The sequence below is a fragment of the Giraffa tippelskirchi genome, chromosome 2, assembly GCF_054371585.1.
Source record: "Giraffa tippelskirchi isolate mGirTip1 chromosome 2, T2T-mGirTip1v1.2.pri, whole genome shotgun sequence".
Taxonomy (NCBI): domain Eukaryota; kingdom Metazoa; phylum Chordata; class Mammalia; order Artiodactyla; family Giraffidae; genus Giraffa; species Giraffa tippelskirchi.
This window is the reverse complement of record NC_137276.1, coordinates 80,881,226-80,907,228: the sequence shown is the minus strand read 5'-3', so window position 1 is coordinate 80,907,228 and position 26,003 is coordinate 80,881,226. Positions and strand designations below refer to the sequence as shown.

Sequence of the window (26,003 nt, the reverse complement as noted above, 5' to 3'; positions counted from 1 at the left end):
GTTACTCTCTACTGTAGAAAGATAGACTAAAATCACTTAACACCATTTCAGACTGTGATATCTATTTCTTTGGGAATATACAAGTTCACTGGAGTGTCCTGAAACCATAAATAGTTAGATATTCAATGAAGATACATCCAAAATATAAAATAAACCCCACAGAATTGACAAAGCAAATATAGGTCATATACAATTACACAGCCCAATTTATAAATGGTATGCTACAAACCATGTTTAAAATGGCTTTCCTTTATAATTTTGCATAGACAGAAAAAGTGGCATATTATTCACTTATTTTCCAAGATCATGCTGATAATTTGTTTGTTTTAACTACTAAATTGAATTGATTAGTGTTTCTGATGCTTGAATAGGTTGCTAGCATGCAAAGAGTAGGTAATGAGATAAATTGTATGTCATGGTTTATTATATGTCTGTATCCGATATCTACTTAATTCTCTCTGATATTTGTCAAAGTCCTCACAGCTAATGCTTCTCTTCAAGTCCCTGTAAAAATAAACTATTACCATAGAATAACACATTTAACTTCAATGAGCTTAAGAAAATTATTTTAAAGGCTATTTCAATAAAATAAAATTACTCACCCAGGTACTATTTTAAATTCTTTAAAAAAATTTAAAGTTAATTGGCACTTTAACTATTTAATGTTATTTTAAAATTTGGGCTTATTAAAGAGCTAATCCCAGACCCCGATACTGGGAAAGACTGAAGGCAAAAGGAGAAGAGGGCAGAAGAGAATGAGATGGTTAGAAAGCATCACCAACTCAATGAACGTGAATTTGAGTAAACTCCGGGAGATAGTGGAGGTCAGGAAAGCCTGGCATGCTGCAGTCCATGGAGTCACAAATGTTGTCCAACGAACATGCTGATAGAGTTGTCTAATTAACAACATAGACATTAATTGTGGCTAGTAATAAAACACGTTTCTTAAGCTAGAAACCTCTATTTTCCTTTCTCTGTGTTTATTTTCCCTGTCAGCAGTGCCCCATATATCTGAAGTGAATTCTGGGAGAAAGTTATTATCTAGAATTTTCTATATTAGTAATGGTTAATCATGTAAAATGCTACATAGAACTCTGTAACACAATGAAGGTCATAGTAACAGGTCTAAAAGATCAGAACACTAAAAACGAGGCAAAAGGAAAAAAAAAATGGAGAACTTCTGCAAGCTAACTTTGTGACCATGGCAAGAAGGTTACCCTTTATGGATCTATTTTTTCATCTGTAAAGAAAAGTTGTTGCTTAATCACTAAGTCATATCTAACTCTTTTGCCACCTCCACGGCCTGTAGCCCACCAGGCTCCTCTATCCATAGGACTTCCCAGGCAAGAATACTGGAGTGGGTTGACATTTCCTTCTCCAGGGGATTTTCCCGACCCAGGGATTGAACGAGCGTTGGCAAGTGGATTCTTTACCACTGAGACCCCAGGGAAACCCCACAAAGAAAAGTAAAGTTATTAAAATTGAGAATTTCAGGGATCCCTTTCGGCTCTAAAAGTCTATGACTCTCCATTGGAAACATAAATCAAACCATCATTCGACTACATATTGATAGGTTACAGCAGGTGAATTAGTCCAGAGAGCATGTTTTACTGTTAAGCAGTCCCTAATCAAGTCCTCAACTCTTTTGAGTATATGTGTAATAAAACTAAGTTAAATATTCATATATCTTGGTTCTGTGTGAAATTTTTAATCTTATCTATTTTTAATTTTTATAACATATTGTCAGGGCATGTTTAACAGGAGGGTTCCTACGTGCTGTTTCTCATAAATCCTCTGTTCCTTATCAGTTTCTAGAAACGAGTGGAACGGCACATCGCTCCCAGGACTGAGGTCATAGGATGAGACAGGCTTGAATCTCCTTCAGTAAATTCTCCTTACGACAAAACTGCTTAGTCTCGATCCTCTTTCTTGAGATACGGATTGTCTCCTGACCTTGTGACCATTATTAATCCCTTGTTCCCTTGGTAATGGTTGCTGTACGTTTGGTTTTCTGATCTTTATCATTTTCGAAAGAAATTTCTTCTACAACAGCATATATACACTCACAGAAAGATCATTAAAGCACCCTTCCTCCACCAAAGGCTTGGGTCCCCCTGTCTTTCTCTCTCTCTCCCCCTCAGGCTAATTCTCTGGAGCGTAGAAATCCGCTGAGCTCACTTTCTTGCCCGGGCTTTCAAGACCTCCTCTAGAGGGCGCCCTGTGCCTTCGTGAGTAGTGCAAGCCCTGTGCCAAGGGCTTTATTGATTCTCTGCCTAAACCAGGGAACATCAGCCTCTTTCTCTCTTTCACTTTCTTATCGTCGACTCCAGACCACCAGGTTCCAGTCCATTAAAGGACCGCAACAACATTTAAGCAAAAAAGATTTTTCTCTCTTGACAGATCACTTGCTCTTTATCCAGTCTCTGGGGGAGAGATTAAAGTGAGTACATAGAAGACATTTTAACTAGCAAGTTAAAAGTAGGGGCAAGCAAAGCCCTTACCTAATATTCCCACTGATCTACTCCTAGCCAAGTTGTTCAAGCTTCTCGGAAATAATAATTCAACATTGGGTATGTATATAGAAGACTGAGGAGAAGGCAATGGCAACCCACTCCAGGACTCTTGCCTGGTAAATCCCATGGATGGAGGAGCCTGGTAGGCTGCAGTCCATGGGGTCGCTAAGAGTTGGACACGACTGAGTGACTTCGCTTTCACTATTCACCTTCATGCATTGGAGAAGGAAATGGCAACCCACTCCAGTGTTCTTGCCTGGAGAATCCCAGGGACCGGGGAGCCTGGTGGGCTGCAGTCTATGGGGTCGCACAGAGTCGGACATGACTGAAGCGACTTAGCAGCAGCAGCAGCATAGAAGACTGAAAATGGCACTCCCAAAGATATCAGATCCTAAGCTCTGGAAACAGTACATGTTTCCTTATTTGGGAAAATAAAGAGTCTTTTCAGATGTAATTATGTTAAATATCTTGAGATGTGGAGAGCATCTTGGATTATTTGGATGGGCCCTAACTGCCATAACAAGTGTCCTTGTAGTAAGAGAGAAGTAGTCTAAATTTCACAGGCAAAAGAGAAGAAGGTGACATGAAGACAGAAGCAGATTGGAGTAATGTGACACGAGACAAACAACACTGACAGTCACCAAAATCTGGCAAAAGCAAGAAACAGATTTTCCCCTAAATCTTGCAGACACAAAGTGAGTTTGACAAAACCTTTGTTTCAGCTCAGTGATACTTATTTTGGACTTCTGGCCTACAAAACTGTAAGAAAAAAAAAAGTTCTATTGTTTTAAGCCACCAAGTTTGTGGTAATTTGTTATAGCAGCACAGGAAACTAAAACAGATTTTGGTACTGGGAAGTGAGATGCTACTGTATCAAATATCCAAAAATGCAAGCAAAGCTTCAAAAGTGGGTAGAGGGCAGATGATAGAAATGATAGGGAAAAAATAAAAACAGTGGACCTGACTGAAAAATCCACATGCTCTAAATAAATTATTGATAGAAATATGGATGTTAAAGACTCTGCCAATGAGAGCTCAGGAGGAAGTGAAGAACACAGTAGAAAAAGAATGTATCATGTTAGAGAATACACATATCATCACAGAAAGAAAAATGTTGTTAAGGTGGTGTTATTGAGGGCTAGAAGAAAATAAAGCAAATGTTACTGGAAACTTGAGAAACAGAGGAGACCTTTGTTATATTGCGGTCAAAAATCTAACTGAATTGAGTCCTACAGTTGTGTGGAAAGAACTTTTAAGAGATAAGCTTAGATATTTAGAAGAACAGATTTTCAACCAAAGTGTTGATTATGCATCCTTGCTGCTTCTTGCTGCTCATGCAAAAACATGAGCGGAAAAGTGTAGGTTGAAGAAAGAACTGTTGAGGAAAAAGTAACCATCACTTCCTGATATTGAAAGTTCTGAACCTATGAGGACTGCACTGAAGAAGACATTAAAATTAGGACATTCCCTTTTAGGAAAGTATGTTCTAGAGGTCAAACTTTTGCTGCTGTTGCTGTTCACCTGACAATTCATGTCCAGTGCTTTATGACCCCATGGACTGCAGCATGCCAGGCTCCTATGTCCCCCACTATCTTCCAGAGTTTCCTCAAATTCACATTCATTCAGTTGGTGATGCTATCTAATGATTTTATCCTCTGCCGCTCCCTTCTCTTTTGCCTTCAATCTTTCCCAGCATCAGGATCTTTTCCAATGATTCCACTCTTCACAACAGGCCAAAGTATTGGAGCTTCAGCTTCAGCATCAATTTTTTCAATCAATATTCAGGTTGGTTTCCTTCAGGATTCACTGATTTGATCTCCTTGTAGTCCAAGAGACACTCAAGAGTCTTCTCCAGCACCACAGTTTGAAAGCATCCATTCTTTGGCACTCAGCCTTCTTTATGGCCGAACTCTCACATCCATACATGACTACTGGAAGAATCATAGCTTTGACTACGTGGACCTCTGTCGGCAAAGTGATGGCTCTGATTTTTAATATGCTGTCAAAGTTTGTCATAGTTTTCCTTCCAAGGAGCAAACTCCTTTTAATTTCATGGCTATAGTCACCATCTGCAGTGATTCTGGAGCCCAAGAAAATAAAATCTGTCACTGCTTACAATTTTTCCCCCTCTATTTGTCATGAAGTGATAGGACCAGATGCCATGATCTTAGTTTTTTGAAAGTTGAGTTTCAAGCCAGCCTTTTCATCCTCATCAAGAGGCTCTTTGGTTCATTTTCTACCATAAAAGTGCTAACATCTGCATATCTGAAGTTGTTGATATTTCTCCCAGCAATCTTGATTTCAGCTTGTGATTCATCCAGCCTGGCATTTCACATATAAAGGTAACAATATACAGCTTTGTGGTACTCTTTTTCCCAATTTTTAACCAGTCAGTTGTTTCATGTAAGGTTCTAACTATTGCTTCTTGACCTGCATACAGTTTTTTCAGGAGACAAGTAAGGTGGTTTGGTACTCTCATCTCTTTAATAATTTTCTGTAGTTTGTTGTGATTCACATAATCAAATGCTTTTGCATAGTCAATGAAGCAGAAGTAGATGTTTTTCTGGAATTCCCTTGCTTTCTCCATGATCCAACGAATGTTGGGAATTTGAACTCTGGTTCCTCTGCCTCTTTGAATGATCTGGAAGCTTTCAGTTCATGTACTGCTGAAGCCTAGTTTAAAGGATTTTGAGCATAACCTCACTAGCATGTGAAATGAACGCAACTGTACAGTAGTCTGAACATTCTCTGGCACTGCACTTCTTTGGAATTAGAATAAAAATTGATCTTTTCCAGTCCTGCAGCTACTGCTGAGTTTTGCACATTGGCTGACTACTGAGCACAGTACTTTAACAGCATCATCTTTAAGTATTTTAAATAGCTCAGCTGAGATTCCATCACCTTTGCTAGCTCTGTTCATAATAATGTTTCTTAATGCCCACTTGGCTTGACACTCCAGGATGTTTGGCTCTAGGTGAGTGAACACACCATCATGGTTATGTGGTTCATTAAGACCTTTTTAAAATAGTTCTTCTGTGTATTCCTGCCACTTATTAATCTCTTCTGGTTCTGTTAGGATCTTATTGTTTTCCTTTATTGTGCCCATATTTGTAAGAAATGTTCCCTTGATAACTCCCAACTTTTTTTGATGAGATCTCTCCTCTTTCCCATTTCCATCATTTCCTTCTATTTCTTTGCATTGTTCATTCAAGAAGAATTTCTTAACTCTCCTTGCTATTCTCTCACACTTTGCATTCAGTTGGGTATATCTTTCCCTTCTCTCTTGCCTTTCACTTCTTTTCTTTTCATGGATATTTTTGAGGCCTCCTCAGACAACCACTTTGCCTTCTTGCATTTCTTCTTCTTTGGGATGGTTTTGGTCAATGCCTCCTGTACAATCTTATGAATCTCTTCAGGCACTCTGTCTATTAGATCTACTTCCTCAAATCTACTTATAACCTCCACTGTATAATAAGAAAATTGATTTAGGTCATACCTGAATAGGCTAGTGGTTTCTCCTACTTTCTTCAATTTAAGCCTGAATTTTTTAATAAGGAGGTCATGATCTCAGCCATAGTCAGCTCTAGATCTGTTTTTGCTGCCTATATAGAGCTTCTCCATCTTCAAGTGCAAAGAACATAATCAATTTGATTTTGGTATTGACCATTTGGTGATGTTCATGTGCAGAGTCATCTCTTAGATTGTTTGAAAAGGTGTTTGCTATGATCAGAGTATTCTTTTCACAAAACTGTTAGCCTTTGCCCTCCTTCATCTTGTACTCCAAGCCCCAACTTGCCTGTTCTTCCAGGTATCTCTTGACTTCCTATTCTGCATTCCATCCCCTATGGACATTATTTTTTGGTGTCAGTTCTAGAAAGTGTTGTAGGTCTTCGTAGAACCAGTAAAGTTCAGCTTCTTCTGCATCAGTGGTTGGGGCACAGACTTGGATTACTGTGATGATGAATGGTTTGCCTTGGAAACGAACTGAGATCATTCTGTCGCTTTTAAGATTGCACCCAAGTACTGCATTTTAGACTCTTTTGGTGATTGTCAGGGCTATTCCATTTCTTCTAAAGGATTCTTGCCTATAGTAGTAGATACAATGGTCATGTGAATTAAAATCATCTATTCCTGTCCATTTTAGTTCACTGATTTCTACAATGTTGATGTTTAATCTTGCCATCTCCTGCTTGACCATGTCCAACTTACCCTGATTCATAGACCTAACTTTCAAGTTCCTACACAATATTGTTCTTTACGGCACTAGACTTTACTATCACCACCAGATACATCCACAACTGAGAGTCATTTCTGCTTTGGCCTAGCCACTTCATTCTTTCCAGAGCCATTAGTAATCACTCTCAAATTCAGTGGTAATGAATCTGCCTGCCAATGCACGAGATGCAGGAGATTCCAGTTCGACTCCAGGGTCTGGAAGATCCCCTGGATGAGGAAATGTCAACCCACTCCAGCATTCTTACCTGGAAAATCCCATTGACAGAGGAGTCTGGTGGGCTACAGTCCATAGGGTTGCTAAGAGAAGAACGCGAATGAGCGACTGAGCACGCGCTTCCCGTGTATCACATTGGACATCTTCAGACCTGGAGACTCATCTTCCAGTTTCGTATCTTTTTGCCTTTTCATACTGTCCATGGGGTTCTCCATGCGAGAATACTGGAGTAGGTTTCCATTTCCTCCTTCAGTAGACCAAGTTTTGTCAGAACTCTTCACTACAAACTGTCTGTCTTGGGTGGCCCTGCACAGCATGGCTCATAGCTTCACTGAGCTATGCAACTCCCTTCCACAGGACAGGCTGTGATCCATGAAGGAGCAACCTTTTGCTAGTGGTAAAGAAATCAGGCAGGGACCCACTCAGATATCTCAACAAAAGCCGAGAATAGAGATGTGATTATCTTGGAAAGATCTGTTGTGAACCTTCTTTCCTAATGGTGTTAATTCTCGTAGCATACATAGGAGGCCTTCATGCGAATGTCATGTCAGCAGAAACACTACAAGTTTGGCTTGATCAGGGCAGAGACAAGATGAAGCAAAAAAAGACTGTCAGAATTCTAAAACTCTACTGGCATGAAACAGGTTTATCAAATCATTCTGCTGCAAATGCACTACACTTCAAGAAAAGAATGACGTGAGAGGAGAGACTTGAGCTGTTGGGAAGACTGAGAGCCACAGAAGATTTAATTCTAGGCCTTGAAACCTAGTGAAATTTTCCCAACTGGATTTTGAAATTACTTGAAACTGATGACATCTTTTTAAAAAATTTTCTCCCTTTTGGAATGCGAATAGCTATAACTGCTGTACTGTATGTGTCCCACTACTGTACTGTGGACATAGATAACTTGTTTTCTAGCTTCAGTGGTCTGCAGATGTGGAAAAATTTTATCTGATGATGAATCATACCCAGAGTCTCCCCCATCTTGACTGAATTATTTAGATGATATTTGAGACTGTGGAGCTAATGAAAATGTGATGTGATTTTTAGACTTGAGTTGATACTCTAATGGGTTGAGAGTTGGAGGGATGTTGGGATGGAATGAAAGCATTCTGCAAGAGGAATGCATCTGACTCATTGGAAGCCAGATCATAAATTGTGGAAGGCGAAAAAATGCTCTCCTCAAAATATCAGTCCTAATCTTTGGAATCTATAAATGTTACCATATTTGAGAGAAAGTCTGTGCAGATGTAACTAAAATAAGACTGATGTGCCCTAAATGCAATAGTAAGTGCCCTTAAAACAGAATCACAAAGAAATTTCAGTACACAAAGAGAATTAGGTGATGTGACAGCAAAGTAGAGAGATTTTTAAATTGGAATGATGTGACAAAAGACAATGAATGCTGGAAGTCACTAGACTAGAAGAAACAAAAAAGATTCTCTTTTAGAGCTTCTGGAGAGTGTACAGTGCTGTCAACACTTTGATTTCAGCCGAGGGATACGTAATTAAAACTTCTGGCCTGCAAAACTGTGAGATAATACATTTATATTGTTTTAAGCCACCAATTTGTGACAATTTGTTACAAAAGGCACAAGAAACTAATAGAATGCATAAAGATTCAAGTGATTCAATCAGGTTAGATAGATAATACATGCACATTTCCAATTCCTCAGTTCAGCTCAGCTCAGTTCAGTCGCTCAGTTGTGTCCAACTCTTTGCGACCCCAGGGACTACAGCACGTCATGCTTCCCTGTCCATCACCAACTTCCGAAGCTTACTCAAACTCATGCCCATGGAGTCGGTGATGCCATTCAAACATCTCATCATCTGTCCTCCCCTTCTCCTCCTGCCTTCAATCGTTTCCAACATCAGGATCTTTTCAAATAAGTCAGCTCTTCGCATTAGGTGGCCAAAGTATTGGAGTTTCAGATTCAACATCAGTCCTTCCAATGAACACTCAGGACTGATCTCCCTTAGGATGGACTGGCTGGATCCTCTTACAGTACAAGGGACTCTTAAGAGTCTCCTTCAACACCACAGTTTAAATGCACCAAATCTTCGGCACTCAGCTTTCGTTATAGTCCAACTCTCACATCCATACATGACAACTGGAAAAACCATAGCCTTGACTAGACAGACCTTTCTTGTCAAAGTCATGCCTCTACTTTTCAATAAGCTGTCTAGGTTGGTCATAACTTTTCTTTCAAGGAGTAAGTGTCTTTTAATTTCATGGCTACAGTCACCATCTACAGTAATTTTGGAGCCCCCAAAACTAAAGTCTGCCACTGTTTCCACTGTTTCCCCATCTATTTGCCATGAAGTGATGGGACCGGATGCCATGATCTTAGTTTTCTGAATGTTGAGCTTTAAGCTAACTTTTTCCACTCTCCTCTTTCACTTTCATCAAGAGGGTCTTTGGTTCTTCTTCGCTTTCTGCCATTAGTGTAGTGTCATCTGCATATCTGAGATTATTGATATTTCTCTTGGCAATCTTGATTCCAGCTTGTGTTTCATACAGCCTGGCATTTCTCACGATGTACTCTGCATATAAGTTAAATAAGCAGGGGGACAATATACAGCCTTGATGTACTACTTTCCCTATTTGGAACCAGTCTGTTGTTCCATGTACAGTTCTAACTGTTGCTTCTTGATATGCATACAGATTTCTCAGGAGGCAGGTAAGGTGGCCTGGTATTCCTATCTCTTGAAGAATTTTCCACATTTGTTGTGATCTACACAGTCAAAGGCTTTGGCATAGTCAAGAAATAAGAAGTAGATATTTTTCTGGAATTCTCTTGCTTTCTCTATGACCCAGTGGATGTTGGGAATTTGATCTCTGGTCCCTCTGCCCTTTCTAAATCTAGCTTGAACATCTGGAAATTCATGGTTCATGTATTGTTGAAGCCTGGCTTGGAGAATTTTGAGCATTACTTTGCTAGCATGTGAGATGAGTGTAATTGTGAGGTAGTTTGAGCATTCTTTGGCATTGCCTTTCTTTGGGACTGGAATGAAAATGAATCTTTTCCATTTCTGTGGCCATGGCTGAGTTTTCCAAATTTTCTGGCATATTGAGTGCAGCACTTTCACAGCATCATTTTTCAGGATTTGAAATAGCTCAACTGAAATTCCATCACCTCCACTAGCTTTGTTCGTAGTGATGCTTTCTAAGGCCCACTTGACTTCACATTCCAGGATGTCTGGTTCTAGGTGAGTGGTTATCTGAGTCATGAAGATCTTTTTTGTATAGTTCTTCTATGTGTTCTTGCCATTTCTTCTTAATATCTTCTGCTTCTGTTAGGTCCATACCATTTCTGTCCTTTATTGTGCCCATCTTTGCAGGAAATATTCCCTTGGTATCTCTAATATTCTTGAAGAGCTCTCTAGTCTTTCCCATTCTGATCCCTGTCTATATATTTGCAACTTCAGAACACCTGGGACTATAATAACTCAAAGGAAAAGCAAGGATCTAGGTAGACTGAAATGACCCTTTTTAATTAGATACACGTTTCTAATTTTGTTTCCAAATGATTCTGGTTGTTTAGAAAGTGTCTATCAGGCAACAGATTTCAGGAAGTCATTCTGTGAGTAGCAATCCATAGTTTGACACCTTACAGCATTTTTGAGGATGGGACTTCAGGGAAGAATGTTTCTGGAGACCAGACTGAAAAGCTTTTCTTTTCTTCCATGTTATACATTTACAAACCAGAGTCTGACTCAAATTCTTTAAAAACAAATATCAGAATAGATTTGTTAAATTTCTTTGTATCTGAGACTACATGATATATGTTACAGATATATTTAGATGAGATGAATCCACTTTTCTATTAGTTTATATTTATTTACAAGCAACAATATACAATCTAAATGATGAAGACATATAAATAATCATTTGCTGGTATGGTAGAGATTGTCAACACTTTACCAAAAACAAAACATTCTATTTTTTCTTCCTCTGAATATGAATAGATTATATTTGCCTTATTTAACTGAAATTTGGAAAACTCAGCAGAGGCCACAGGACTGGAAAAAGTCCGTTTTCATTCCAATCCCTAAGAAAGGCAATGCCAAAGAATGCTCAAACTACCACACAATTGCACTCATCTCACACGTTAGCAAAGTAATGGTCAAAATTCTCCAAGTCAGGCTTCAGCAATACGTGAATCGTGAACTTCCAGATGTTCAAGCTGGCTTTAGAAAAGGCAGAGGAACCAGAGATCAAATTGCCAACATCTGCTGGATCATCGAAAAAGCAAGAGAGTTCCAGAAAAACATCTATTTCTGCTTTATTGACTATGCCAAAGCCTTTGACTGTGTGGATCATAATAAACTGTGGAAAATTCTGAAAGAGATGGGAATAACAGACCTCCTGACCTGCCTCCAGAGAAATCTGTATGCAGGTCAGAAAGCAACAGTTAGGACTGGACATAGAACAACAGACTGGTTCCAAATAGGAAAAGGAGTACGTCAAAGCTGTATATTATCACCCTGCTTATTTAACTTATATGCAGAACACATCATGAGAAACACTGGGCTGGATGAAGCACAAACTGGAATCACAATTGCCAGGAGAAGTATCAACAATGTCAGATATGCAGATGACACCACCCTTATGGCAGAAAGTGAAGAACAACTAAAGAGCTTCTTGATGAAAGTGAAAAAGGAGAGTGAAAAAGTTAGCTTAAAGCTCAACATTCAGAAAACTAAGATTATGGCATACAGTCCCGTTACTTCATGGCAAATAGATGGGGAAACAGTGGAAGCAGTGAGAGACTTGACTTTTTTACTGCAGATGGTGACTGCAGCCATGAAATTAAAAGACGCTTGCTTCTTGGAAGAAAAGTTATGATCAACCTAGACAACATATTATAAAGCAGAGACAGTACTTTGCCAACAAAGGTCCATCTAGTCAAGGCTGTGGTTTTTCCAGTTGTCACGTATGGATGTGAGAGCTGGACTGTGAAGAATGCTGAGTGCCAAAGAATTGATCCTTTTGGACTGTGGTGTTAGAGAAGACTCTTGAGAGTCCCTTGGATTGCAAGGAGATCCAACCAGTCCATTGTAAAGGAGATCAGCCCTCGGTGTTCATTGGAAGAACTGATGTTGAAGCTGAAACTCCAATACTATGGCCACCTCATGTGAAGAGTTGACTCAGTGGAAAAGACTCTGATGCTGGGAAGGATTGGGGGCAGGAGGAGAAGGGGACGACAGAGGATGAGACGGTTGGATGGCATCACCAACTCAACGGACATGAGTTTGAGTAAACTCCGGGAGTTGGTGATGGACAGGGAGGCCTGGCATGCTGCAGTCCATGGGGTTGCAAAGAATCGGACATGACTGAGCGACTGAACTGAATTGAGCTGAACTGACCTGAAATTAGATGTGCCATGTAACTCATGTCACTGGTTGTACCCAAGTGAATATGTGTGGAAATGATATGCATTATTTTTCATATTCTTCCTTTGTTCTCTTCTACTGGTTGGATCCAGATCAGGATGAGAACTTCAAGGATGCAGGAGGCACAAGGTGGACAGAACACAGGTCTTTAAAATCCCTATGTAGAGGGAAATTACTAATGACCAGGAAAATCTGCATCAAACTATCATAAAGCAGTACACTTCTGCTGTAATGAGCTGGCCACATATTTTTGGTCTACTAGCTGCTGCAATCTTACCTACTCTATTAAATACAGAAATAGGCATCTTGAAGTGAGATGCTGCTCTAACAATAGAGATATGATACACTGGCATAACTGCTGGATGACTAGGACTATCAAAATAGGTATCATACTCTGAAAAGTTAACAAAGCTTGGTCTTGCATTTAGTGAAACAGTCATCTTTACTCACTTACAAGGCAGATCATGTGACAGTAGCTTCAGAAGAATGTTGTAGCGCTGACTTCTGTTTCCTGCATTTAGTTAAAATATTCCATGGAAGAAGAGTTCAACCAAAAATTTGCATGTTTGAGGCCATATACAGAAGGGACAATGGAAATCTGGGGTATTTCCTTTCATAGCTAGAGAACCAAATGTTCCTGAATTTCCAAACAGTGGGAGATAAGGCTCTTTCCCAACCTGTGTTTTAGATGGTTTTGAAACAAAAGCTGGAGAGGCAGCAATAGGGAATGGAACCAGAAAAATGATGCAGACACAATATCTGTTTCAAGAAAAGTAATTTGATAATGGACAATAGCACATGGAACTGATTGGAAGCACTAGTCAGGGAATGTACTAGACTTTAGAAGGAAGTACACTGCCAAACAGACTATAAGCCTGGCTTTAAAATCTTTTGACTGCTCATACTTGCACAAACTCACCTGGATAGCTCATGAAAATGCAGATTCCTGGGCTCTACCATTAAGAATACTAAGGCAAGCAGAACAATGCCGTTACTTCCACTCCAAAGATGTCCAAGTCTTAATTCCTGAAACAGTGATCTTGCATGGCAAAAGGGTTTTGCAAAAGTACTTAATTTAAGGATCTTGAGATGAAAAGATAACCTTGGATGATTCAAGCAGGTACTATGCAATCACAAGGGTCCTCATAGTTCAAAGAGGGTGACAGTAGATTTAGCGAGAACTCTGAAGATGCTACTTTAATGGCTTTAAAGATGGAAGATGGACTAAGAACATGCATACCCTTCTGAACCTGAAAAGAAAATGTATTCTCATTGAAAACCTTCAGAAGGAATGCAAACTTGAAAACATGTTGCAACACTGGTCCTATTTTAACTCTTACTGTACTTCTTAAGGGGCTTCTCCGGTGGCTCAGCAGTAAAGAATCCACCTGCAGTGTAAGAGCCACAGGAGACTTGGGTTCGATCCCTGGGTTGGGAAGATGCCCTGGAGCAGGACATGGCAATCCCCTCAAGTATTCTTGCCTGGAGAATCCTATGGACAGAGGAGTCTGGCTGGCAACAGTCCATAAGGTCGCACAGAGTCAGGCACGACTGAAGAGACTGAGCATGCATATTTCTCATAGGGTTTTCCTGGTGGCTCACATGGTAAAGAATCTGCCTGCAATGCAGGAGACCCGAGTTTGATCCCTGGGTTGGGAAGATCCTTTGGAGAAGGGAATGGCTACCCACTCCTGCTTCCCTGGAGAATTCCATGGACAGAGGGGCCTGGTGGGCTAGAGTCCATAGGGTGGAAAAGAGTCAGACACAACTGAGACACTAACACTTTAACATACTTCTCATACTCTTACTATATTTCTCATATGCTACAGGAATGACTTAGGAAAATTGGCCCAGAAGCACAAAAAGAGTTGATTAGTAGATTCAGATGTAGCATGATAGGGAAGGAAAATGAGAAAGTAAGACAAGGGCCAAATGTGAAATGGGCTGGGCTCTGAGAGTATCATCTCTGGGCCTCTTCCAGAGGTTTTATGATCCTTTTTTCTTTTAACTGAGAAAATAGTATTTTTAAATTTGTTAAAATTTTTAATTGGAGGATAACTACTTTACAGTATTATTAGTTTCTGCCATAGATCAACATGAATCAGCCATAGGTATACATATGTCCCTTCCCTCTTGAACCATCCTACCATCTCCCCTGCATCCTGCCCCTCTAAGTTGTCAGAGAGTACTGGTTTGAGTTCCCTGTGTCATATAGTAAATTTTCACTGGCAATCTATTTTACATCTGGTAACACATATGTTTCAATGTTTTTTTTTTAATTAAGTAATCTTATTTTAATTGGAGGCTAATTACTTTACAATATTGTGGTGGTTTTTGCCATACATTGACCTGAATCAGCCATGGGTGTACATGTGTCCCCCATCCTGAACCCTCCACTCACCTCCCTCCCCATCCCTTCCCTCAGGGTCATCCCAGTGCACCAGCCCTGAGCACCCTGTCTCATGCATCAGACCTGGACTGGTGATCTATTTCACATATGGTAATATACATGTTTCAATGCTATCCCTCCCTCTCCTTCCCCTTGTCTTCCCAGGTGGTGCTGGTGGTGAAGAACCCAGCTGCCAATGCAGGAGACAAAAGAGATGCAGGTTCAATCCTTGGGTCAGGAAGATCCCTTGGAGGAGGACATGGCAACCCAACCGTGTGTTCTTGCCTGGAGAATCCCATGGACAGGGGAGCCCAGCAGGCTACAGTCCATAGGGTCACAAAGAGTCAGACATGACTGAAGTGACTAAGCATGCTTGCATGCTCATTCCCCCACTGCGTTCACAAGTCTGTTGTCTATGTCTGTGTCTCCACTGCTGCCCTGCAAACAGGTTCACATTACCATCTTTCTAGATTCCAAACATATAAGTTACAGTTTTACAATTCTTTTAAGGGGTTTGCCTCTTGAAAAGGTGTAAATCATGCACCCATACATAAAATAATTCCCACTTGAGCTTCTTAGAGATTACCATGGAGGAATGGTGAGACACACATAAAACAATAAATACAAGGTTCAGTGCATTAAATTCAATACTGATAACTTCAAGTGAAGGAAAGAATTATTAAAAGAAGCACATGAAAAGGAAAATATGAGCTTTAATCCATAAAACAGGCTTTGAGCACTTCGTAACAATTTTTAGGACCACATCCTTGTCTAACTGAATGAAATTATGAGCCAGACCATGTAGGGCCACCCAAGATGGATGGATCATGGTGGAGAGTCTGACAAAACATGGTACAATGGAGAAGGGAAAGGGAAACCACTTCAATATTCTTGCCATGAGAACTCCATGAACAGTATGAAAAGGCAAAAAGATAGGACACTGAAAGATGAACTCCCCAGGTTGGTAGGTGCCCAATTTGCTACTGGAGATCAGTAGAGAAATAACTCCAGAAAGAATTAAGAGACGGAGCCAAAGCAAAACAACACCCAGCTGTGGAAGTGACCGGTGATAGAAGAAAAGGCCGATGATGTAAAGAGCAATATTGCGCACGGACCGGGAATGTTAGGTCCATGAATCAAGGCAAATTGGAAGTGGTCAAACAGGAGATGGCAAGACTGAACGTCGACATTCTAGGATCAGCAAACTAATATGGACTGGAATGGGTGAATTTAACTCAGATGACTATTATATCTATTACTATGGCCAGGAATCCCTTAGAAGAAATGGAGCAGCCATCACAGTCAACAAAAGAGTCCAAAATGCAGAACTTGGATGCAGTCTCAAAAATGACAGAATGATCTCTGTTCGTTTCCAAGGCAAACCATTCAATATCTCAGTAAACGAAGTCTATGCCCTGATGAGTAACGCTGAAGAAGCTGAAGCTGAACAGCTCTATGAAGACCTACAAGACCTTCTAGACCCCAAAAAGATGTCCTTTTCATTATACGGGACTGGAATGGAAAAGTAGGAAGTCAAGATATACCTGGAGTAACAGGCAAATTTGGCTTTGGCATACAGAATGAAGCAGGGCAAAGGCTAATAGAGTTTTGCCAAAAGAACTCACTGATCATAGCAAACACCTTCTTTCAACAACACAAGAGAAGACTCTACACATGGACATCACCAGATGGTCAATACCAAAATCAGACTGATTATATTCTTTGCAGCCAAAGATGGAGAACCTCTATAAAGTCAACAAAACAAGACTGGGAGCTGACTGTGGCTCAGATCATGAATTCCTTATTGCCAAATTCAGACTTAGATTGAAGAAAGTGGGGGAAACCACTAGACCATTCAGTTCAGTTCCGTTCACTTCAGTCACACAGTCGTGTCCGACTCTTTGCAACCCCATGAATCGCAGCATGCCAGGTCTCCCTGTCCATCACCAACTCCCGGAGTTTACTCAAACTCATGTCCATCAAGTTCGGTGATGCCATCCAACCATCTCATCCTCTGTCGTCCCCTTCTCTTCCTGCCCCCAATCCTTCCCAGCATCAGAGTCTTTTCCACTGAGTCAACTCTTCACATGAGGTGGCCATAGTATTGGAGTTTCAGCTTCAACATCAGTTCTTCCAATGAACACCGAGGGCTGATCTCTTTTACGATGGACTGGTTGGATCTCCTTGCAGACCAAGGGACTCTCAAGAGTCTTCTCCAACACCACAGTCCAAAAGCATCAATTCTTCGGCACTCAGCCTTCTTCATAGTCCAACTCTCACATCCATATGTGACAACTGGAAAAACCACAGCCTTGACTAGACGGACCTTTGTTGGCAAAGTAATGTCTCTGCTTTTTAATATGCTATCTAGGTTGGCCATAACTTTCCTTCCAAGGAGTAAGCATCTTTTAATTTCATGGCTGCAGTCACCATCTGCAGTGATTTTGGAGCCCCCCAAAATAAAGTCTGACACTGTTTCCCCATCTATTTGCCATGAATTGATGGGACCAGATGCCATGATCTTAGTTTTCTGAATGTTGAGCTGTAAGCCAACTTTTTCACCCTCCTCTTTCACTTTCATCAAGAGGCTTTTTAATTCTTCTTCACTTTCTGCCATAAGGGTGGTGTCATCTGCATATCTGAAGTTATTGATATTTCTCCCGGCAATCTTGATTACAGCTTGTGCTTCTTCCAGCCCGGCGTTTCTCATGATGTCCTCTGCATCTAACTTAAATAAGCAGGGTGACAATATACAGCCTTGACGTACTCCTTTTCCTATTTGGAACCAGTCTGTTGTTCCATGTCCAGTTCTAACTGTTGCTTCTTGACCTGCATACAGGTTTTTCAAGAGGCAGGTCAGGTGGTCTGGCATTCCCATCTCTTTCAGAATTTCCCACAGTTTATTGTGATCCAGACAGTCAAAGGTTTTGGCATTCAGGTATGACCTGAATCAAATCCCTTACGATTATACAGTGAAAGTGACAAATATATTTAAGGGACTAGATGTGATAGAGTGACTGATGAACTATGGACAGAGGTTTGTGACACTGTACAGGAGACAGGGATCAAGAACATCCCAAGAAAAAGAATTGCAAAAAAGCAAAATGGTTGTCTGCGGAGGCCTTACAAATAGCTGTGAAAAGAAGAGAAGTGAAAGGCAAAGGAGAAAAGGAAAGATATTTCCATTTGAATTCAGAGTTCCAAAGAACAGCAAGGAGAAATAAGAAAGCCTTCCTCAGTGATCAATGCAAAGAAATAGAGAAAAACAAGAGAATGGGAAAGAGTAGAGATCGCTTCAAAAAAATTAGGGATACCAAGGAAATATTTCATGCAAAGATGGGTACAATAAAGGACAGAAATGATATGGAACTAACAGAAGCAGAAGATATTAAGAAAAAGTGGCAAGAATACATAGAAGAACTATACAAAAATGATCTTCACAACCCAGATAATCACGATGGTATGATCACTCACCTAGAGTCAGACGTCCTGGAATGTGAAGTCAAGGGGGCCTTAGGAAGCATCACTACAAACAAAGCTAGTTGAGGTGATAGAATTCCATTTGAGCTATTCCAAATCCTGAAGATGACGCTGTGAAAGTGCTTCATTCGAAATGCCAGCAAATTTGGAAAACTCAGCAGTGGCCACAGGACTGGAAAAGGCCACTTTTCATTCCAATCCCAAATAAAGGCAATGCCAAAGAATGTTCAAACTACCGCACAATTGCACTCATCTTACATGCTAGTAAAGTAATGCTCAAAATTCTTCAAGCCAGGTTTCAGCAATATGTGAACCATGAACTTCCAGATGTTCAAGCTGGTTTTAGAGAAGGCAGAGGAACCAGAGATCAAATTGCCATCCTCCACTGGATCATCAAAAAAGCAAGAGAGTTCCAGAAAAAAACATATATATCTGTTTTATTGATTATGCAAAGCCTTTGACTGTGTGGATCATAATAAACTGGAAAATTCTTCACAAGATGGGAATACCAGACCACCTGACCTGCCTCTTGAGAAACCTGTATGCAGGTCAGGAAGCAAGAGTTAGAACTGGACACGGAAGAACAGACTGGTTCCAAATAGGAAAAGGAGTACGTCAAAGCTGTATATTGTCACCATGCTTATTTAAGTTATATGCAGAGTACATCATGAGAAACACTGGGCTGGAGGAAGCACAAGCTGTAATCAAGATTGTCGGGAGAAATATGAATAACCTCAGATATGCAGATGACACCACCCTTATGGCAGAAAGTGAAGAAGAACTAAAGAGCCTCTTGATGAAAGTGAATGAGGAGAGTGAAAAAGTTTGCTTACAGCTCAACATTCAGAAAACTAAGATCATGGCATGTCGTCCCATTACTTCATGGCAGATAGATGGGGAAACAGTGGAAACAGTGACAGTTTATATTTTGGGGGGCTCCAAAATCACTGCAGATGGTGACTGCAGCCATGAAATTAAAAGACACTTACTCCTTGGAAGGACAGTTATGACAAACCTAGACAGCATATTTAAAAGCAGGGACATTATTTTGCTAACGGTGGTCTGTCTAGTCAAGGCTATGGTTTTTCTGGTAGCCATATATGGATATGAGAGAGTTGGACTATAGGAAAGCTGAGCGCCGAAGAATTGATGCATTTGAATTGTGGTGTTGGAGAAGACTCTGAGAGTCCCTTGGGGAGCAAGGAGATCTAGCCAGCCTATCCTAAGGGAAATGAGTCCTGATTATTCATTGGAAGGACTGATGCTGAAGCTGAAACTCAATACTTTGGCCACCTGATGCAAAGCTGACTCATCTGAAAAGACCCTGATGCTGGGAAAGATTGAAGGCGGGAGGAGAAGGGGACGACAGAGGACCATATGGTTGGATGGCATCACTGACTCAATGGACATGAGTTTGAGTAAACTCCGGGAGTTGGTGATGGACAGGGCGGCCTGGCTTGCTACAGTCCATGCCGTCACAAAGAGTCGGATACAACTGAGTGACTTAGCTGAACTGAACAATTTTTAATAAAACAAAAGTGATCTGTAAGTAAACAGTATTTCTATCCTTCAAACCAGAAGTTCCATCTTTTTGTATAAGTGTTGTTCTTTTCATTTCCCCATATTACACTATTTGTTAGTGGCATATAGTCTCCGTTGTCCAAGCATGAAGCTTAAAAATCATTTATTATTGATTTCTCCCAAACCTCTACTATCCAAAAGAAAGGAATCTGCTCCTTATATTCATTACAACCACCCTGTGCCAAAAACACTCATATGGGTGCTCACACACACAGAAATATGCATGCTGCCTCTCCTTTACATTCCAACACTATCATCATCCAAATCTTTATTATCACTTTTATGTGAACTCGGACACAAGCCCACTGCTTGATGGCTTCTCCTCCTAATAAACTATAGTTTATGTTACCATTAGCTGAAGCCCATAAAGCCAGCTATGTTCATTTTACTTAGTGATCTGAAGACTTCAATGATGCCCTTCTGCCTATAAACTGAAGATTAAACCTTTTGGACATACATTTGAGATCCTCTACCATCAACTGGCTCTCCCAATTTCACCTCTCATAACAGTTCCTAAAATATAGGTGACACTGTATTAAATTTGATGACACTCGAGTTGAACCAAAATTTATTTCATGTTTCTTTGCACTTTCTTAAGTCACTTCCTCTGATTAAATGTACCAATCTTCTCCTTTAACCTTTGGAAATGTCTTCATTGTTTAAGATATACTTTAGGTGTCACATTCTCCATGAAAATTTTCCAAATTCTATTTATGTAAAAGAATAGTACTCCGTTGGTATCAATTGGCTTTTAATTATTCTCACTTCTGTAATAGCTGCTTGTATAATTGTCTTATCTCCTTTAATGGATTATCACCTCTTTTAGGACAAGCACCAGCCTTAATCACTTTAAAATCCATCAATGAGCTTAATGGCTTGCACAAAAACCTTAATAAATATTTGTTGAGTAAATTAGTTGTATGAGTAAATGTTTGAGCGAATTTGAAGAAGCCTGGAACTTTGTATCAGTGCGAATTTGAAGAAGGCTAGAACTCTGTGTCAGCAGCCAGTGTTTATGATTCTCAAATGCAGTAAGACATTATAATCATAAGTATGATTGCATGTTGATACATTACATATAGCATACATATATACACACTCATGTACATATGCATTTGGTATATACATATACATCCACACACATATTTCTATATATTAACATATGCATGCACATATGTATGCACACATAGACATATATAGTTTTAAAGTCAGATGCATTGAAGAAGATCAGATTTTTTAGAACTTAAATATTAAAAGTAACATATTATATATAAATAATGTTACATTTTTAAAAAAAATTAATTTTGATCATAGTCTGAAAATATATACATATCTTTAAACAGTTGTTTCCCTTTTGGATAGTCTCTTTTAGACACATGTAAAGAACCACACCAAAGACATTAGAAATTGAGAATACCCTGCTCTATGTCCCTGCATTCTCACTTGCTCTTGATTAGGGATGGGGCTGATGTATTAATATTAATCACAATTTTCCCTATCCTTGTGGAAAGTGCAGTATTCGTAGCAAATAATGATCACGGAGGTAAGTGAAGTTGAAACAACATGTATAGAGTCCATTATGACAGCAATAGTCCAGAGAGATAATGCAGTTTTGATATAATAAACATCAAGAGATTGTTGTTTTGTATCACAGCAAATGCAAAGTCCCCATTCTGTAGCTGCACTCATAGACTTGTTTATCCCTTCTGCCATTTTACCATTCAGTTTACTACATAGTGATTGTTTGACATGATGAAAAACAGAAAATCTTCCATTGAGCATTGTCATGCTGTCACCTAGCTCTTTCCAGCAAGAAGATAGGATGCAAGGTTATTAAATGAAATAGCACTGTTACATATTGGAATATAGTGAATATATAGAATTTTTTCTCAGCTCTTTTGCCTCACAAAATCTCAGCTTTTGCCCCTAGAAGAATGATTTTTGTATATGACTCACTTTTTGGAGAGTTTTGTCCTATATCCTCTTGCCTGCTTCAAAACAGATGACCTAAAACAATAAAACAGGATACGAGAGAGGGCAAATATGCATCATAATTAAGTAAAGCAAGAAATATTGAAATAGAAAACAGATCAAGTTTACCCTTACTTTGAGTTTCTATTTCACAGAGATGCAAAATAATTGTACATTCTTTAATATGGAAATGACAGTAAACTGTTCATTCTTAGACCAAATCTCCTAAGGCCTGTGGAATTTTGTAACCATAAGGCATTTACATGCTTTACCAGTCCAATCCAAAACTGAGGCTTCAATCCCTCAGGAAGTATCCATTAACATTATAAAGTAGCCAGGCTCCAAAACATTCTCTGACATAAATTGTATCAATGTTTTCTTAGGTTAGCCTTTTAAGGCAATAGAAATAAAAACAAAAATAAACAAATAGGGCATAATCAAACTTATGAGCTTTTGTACAACAAAGGAAACCATAAAAAAATGAAAAGACAAACTATAGAATGGGAGAAAATATTTGCAAATGATGAGACTGACAGAATTTTATCTCCAAAATATACAAACAGCTCATATAACTCAATAACAAAAAACCAAACAACCCAATTGAAAAAAGGGCAGAAGACCTTAATAGACACTTATCCAAAGAAGACAAACAGGTAGTGAAAGAGCATATGAAAAGATGCTCAACATCACTAATAATTAGATAAGTACAAATCAAAACTAGGACCATCTCACAATGGTACCACCTCACACTGGTCAGAATGGCCATGATCAAAAAGCTTACAAATAATGAATACTGGGGAGGGTGTGGAGAAAAGGGAACCCTCCTACATTGTTTGTAGGAACGTAAACTGGTGTAGCTACTACAGAAAACAATATGGAGTTTCCTCAGAAAACTGAAACTAGAGTTGTCGTGTGATCAGCAATTCTACTCCTGGGCATATACCCGGACAAAACTATAATTCAAAAAGATACACGCACCCCTATGTTCATAGCAGCACTAGTCACAATAATCAAGACATGGAAACACAGTAAATGTCCATTCACAGATGAATGGATAAAGAAGATATGGTACATATATACAATGGAATACTTCTCAGCCAAAAGATAATTAAGTAATGCCATTTGAAGCAACAGGGATGGACCTAGAGATTATCATACTAAGTGAAGCAAGTCACAAAGAGAAAGACAAATGCTATATGATATCACTTATATGTGGAATCTAAAATATGACACAAATGCACTTATTTAGAAAAGAGAAACAGGCTCACAGAGATCAGACTTGTGGTTGCAAAGGGGCAGAGATAGAGGTAAAAGGCTGGACTCGGAGTTAGGAGTTAGTAGATGCAAACTGGCTATCCCTCGTAGCTCAGTCAGTAAAGAGTCTGCCTGAAATGCAGGAGACCTGGGTTCAGTTGCTGGGTCAGGAAGATACCCTGGAGAACGAAATGGCAACCCATTCCAGTATTCTTGCCTGGAGAATCCCATGGACAGAGGAGCCTAGCAGACTACAGAGTCTAGACTAGCAAGAGTCAAGAGTCAGACACGACTTAGTGGCTAAGCACATAGCATACAAATTCAGATGCAAACTACTACATTTTGAATGGATTAACAACAAAGTCTTACTGTGCAGACAGGAAACTATATCTAATCTTCTGGGATTAAACCATAGTGAAAAAGAATATTAAGAAAACAATGTATATTTGTGTATAACTCAGTCACTTTGCAATACAGCAGAAACAGCACAATAATGTAAATCAACAATACTTTGGTTGGAGAAAAAAGATGAAAAAAAAAAAATTAGGGAGTCCTGTGGTGATCTAGTGGTTAGGATTCTAGGCTGGGCTTTCACTGATATGGCTGCCTTCAATCCTTGGTCCGGGAACCGAGATGCTGCAAGTCCCACAGAGAAGCCAAAAAAAAAAAAAAATTAACTTAAGTCAAGGAAATACTGGGAAAAATGTAATAAAAGAAATACAAGAACATCCAAAGTTTCACCAGGAAATGAGGAATATAGGTGAGGTATCACCTTTTCCCTCATGGAAGAGGAGACAGAATGGGCCTGGGGGAGTTCAGAGACATTAGTAGCAAATAGATGTAGGAGAATCTGAAGCAGGCAAGTTGTAAGACAAACTGCTACTACTGTTTACACCCATTCTTTATGTTCTCTTTGCTATATCCTAGTGTTTAGTTACCTCTTTTAATGGAAATATCCTTCTTGCCTAGGCTCAGGCATGATGAACCAAGGGAACAGCAGAGCTGACAGAATAAAGCCTGAAATATCTAGTCATTTCTTTCTTCCTGTCTCCAGGGTCTATTTTCAGATTTAAAACAGAGGGTCTGAATTTCCTTACATCGTTGAAGGTCATGTTCTCCCAGGAGAAACACTACCACAAGACTTGTAAGAAAGTTATTACCTCTGAATTTCCTGGCAATCAACACAGAGAAACATGACTTGCTAAAGAGTTATTTAATCCGATACAATGCACAACACCACTTTAGAAGACACAAACCTTTATTTGGCACTACCCTCTAAAAAGATTTACTCTTTTATTTACATTATAAAAAGGATTCTAAACATCAAAATTGGCAGCATCTCCAAAGGCAGGTGTGCAAGAGAGGAAAACACCTTGTCTGATTTTTGTTTTATACACAATGAAGTTTAGAGTCATAATATTAAATTATAACTTTCTAACTTCCTCTTCTCTGTGATTATTGGATACATCTTAGATCTTAGATCTAAGTGATCTTAGATCACTTTTTCTTCCAGGCATGTGTTTACCAGATACTTTAGATGGTCTTCCTTGAATATTATTTAGCCCTACTTTCCTTAGAGATAATCTGTTTATAAGATGCAAAAGAAATTAATTGGAAAATAAACATTATTTAATTATAAAAATGAATATACATAAAAAATATAAGAGAAACTGGGAGAGGAATAGATGGGAAAAAGGTTCTAATAATTACACTTAATTTTTTTGTTGTTGTACAATATTTCTTTCTCCAAGTCTGCTATTTTTCTCTTAGAAATCTTTCTGGTAAAGCACAAAGAATAGTTATAAAGAGTTGTAGAAAGTATACATTTTGGATGTGTTGGTTATTTCTGAGTGCATATTTCCTTACCACACTGGTTCTTAGCATCTCTATTATCTGAAGCCCATTTAGATGTATATTCTTTCCTTTGATTCCTTAGGATCTTACATTATGATGGATCCTTAGAAACTGCATTAAAATGTAAGAGCGCCCTCACCCCTTATCCAGTCTCCACAGGTCACCATAAATAAAATCAATTTAAAAGGTCATCAATACAATTTCACAGCTAAAACTTTTCTTCGTGTTGAGCTATTATTTTTTAAAGACCATAAATAGTGGGGTGATCACACAATAACAATTATTTAGTAAGGGCTATATTATGCTTTTGACACAGCACAGGGTTAATCACAGTATTATTCCAAAGGTATCTAAAAATGAAATCAGATGTTTTGTCAGAGTATATTCTTTCATCAACAGATTTCATAATAAATTTAGTTTTCCCTCAAGATAGTGAGCAGTGGGATACTAATTTTATGCTAATTTTGACTTTGATTCCTCTATGCCATTAATTTATTCATCAGCAGTGACATGCCCTGAACTTCAGAATAAAGCCAAAGGCCTCTAGAGATTGAGTTAATTAGGTCAATGGGAAGGAGAGTATATAAAGTTCAGTGTGCCAGCTCCTTTAAAATAGTGAAAAATCCATAACTAACCCCACTTATTTTAAAGTTAACTATGAGCTTTTCCTAGATTTTACTTTCTAGGATTGATTGTGTGATATACTATTGAAGAAGCTGGAATAGTTGATATTTCTTTGCAAAATTCTCCTGATAAAGAGGAATATTTACAAAAGCTGTTAAATATCATTTTTCTTTTGCTCCATTTTCCCCTCAGTGGACAAAATATGACTTATAAATGCAATTCAAGTGTGAAAGATTTGGGTATAGCTCTGTGTGTGTGAGTGTGTGTAGTATAGGTGCTAGTGGTAAATAATCTGCTTGCCAATGCAGGAAACCCAAGAGATGTGGGTTCGATCCCTGTGGGTTCGATCCCTTGGTCAGGAAGATCCCCTGGAGTAGGAAATGGCACCCAACTCCAGTATTTCTGTCTGGGTAATTCCATGGACAGAGGGGCCTGGTGGGCTACATTTCACAGGGCCACAAAGAGTTAGACACAACTGAAGTACTGAGCA

General features: G+C 39.2%; 1 protein-coding gene across 3 annotated transcripts in view; it reads right to left on the bottom strand.

The window, feature by feature from the left end:
- Positions 1 to 26,003, bottom strand: part of ZP4 (zona pellucida glycoprotein 4) — a 200,154-nt gene that overhangs the window by 149,096 nt on the left and 25,055 nt on the right. For all 3 annotated transcript variants that reach the window (XM_081573905.1, XM_081573907.1, XM_081573906.1), the window contains exon 3: positions 21,767 to 21,817. The gene's annotated coding sequence lies outside the window, so the exon portion shown is untranslated. The remainder of the gene's footprint in view (positions 1 to 21,766; positions 21,818 to 26,003) is intronic.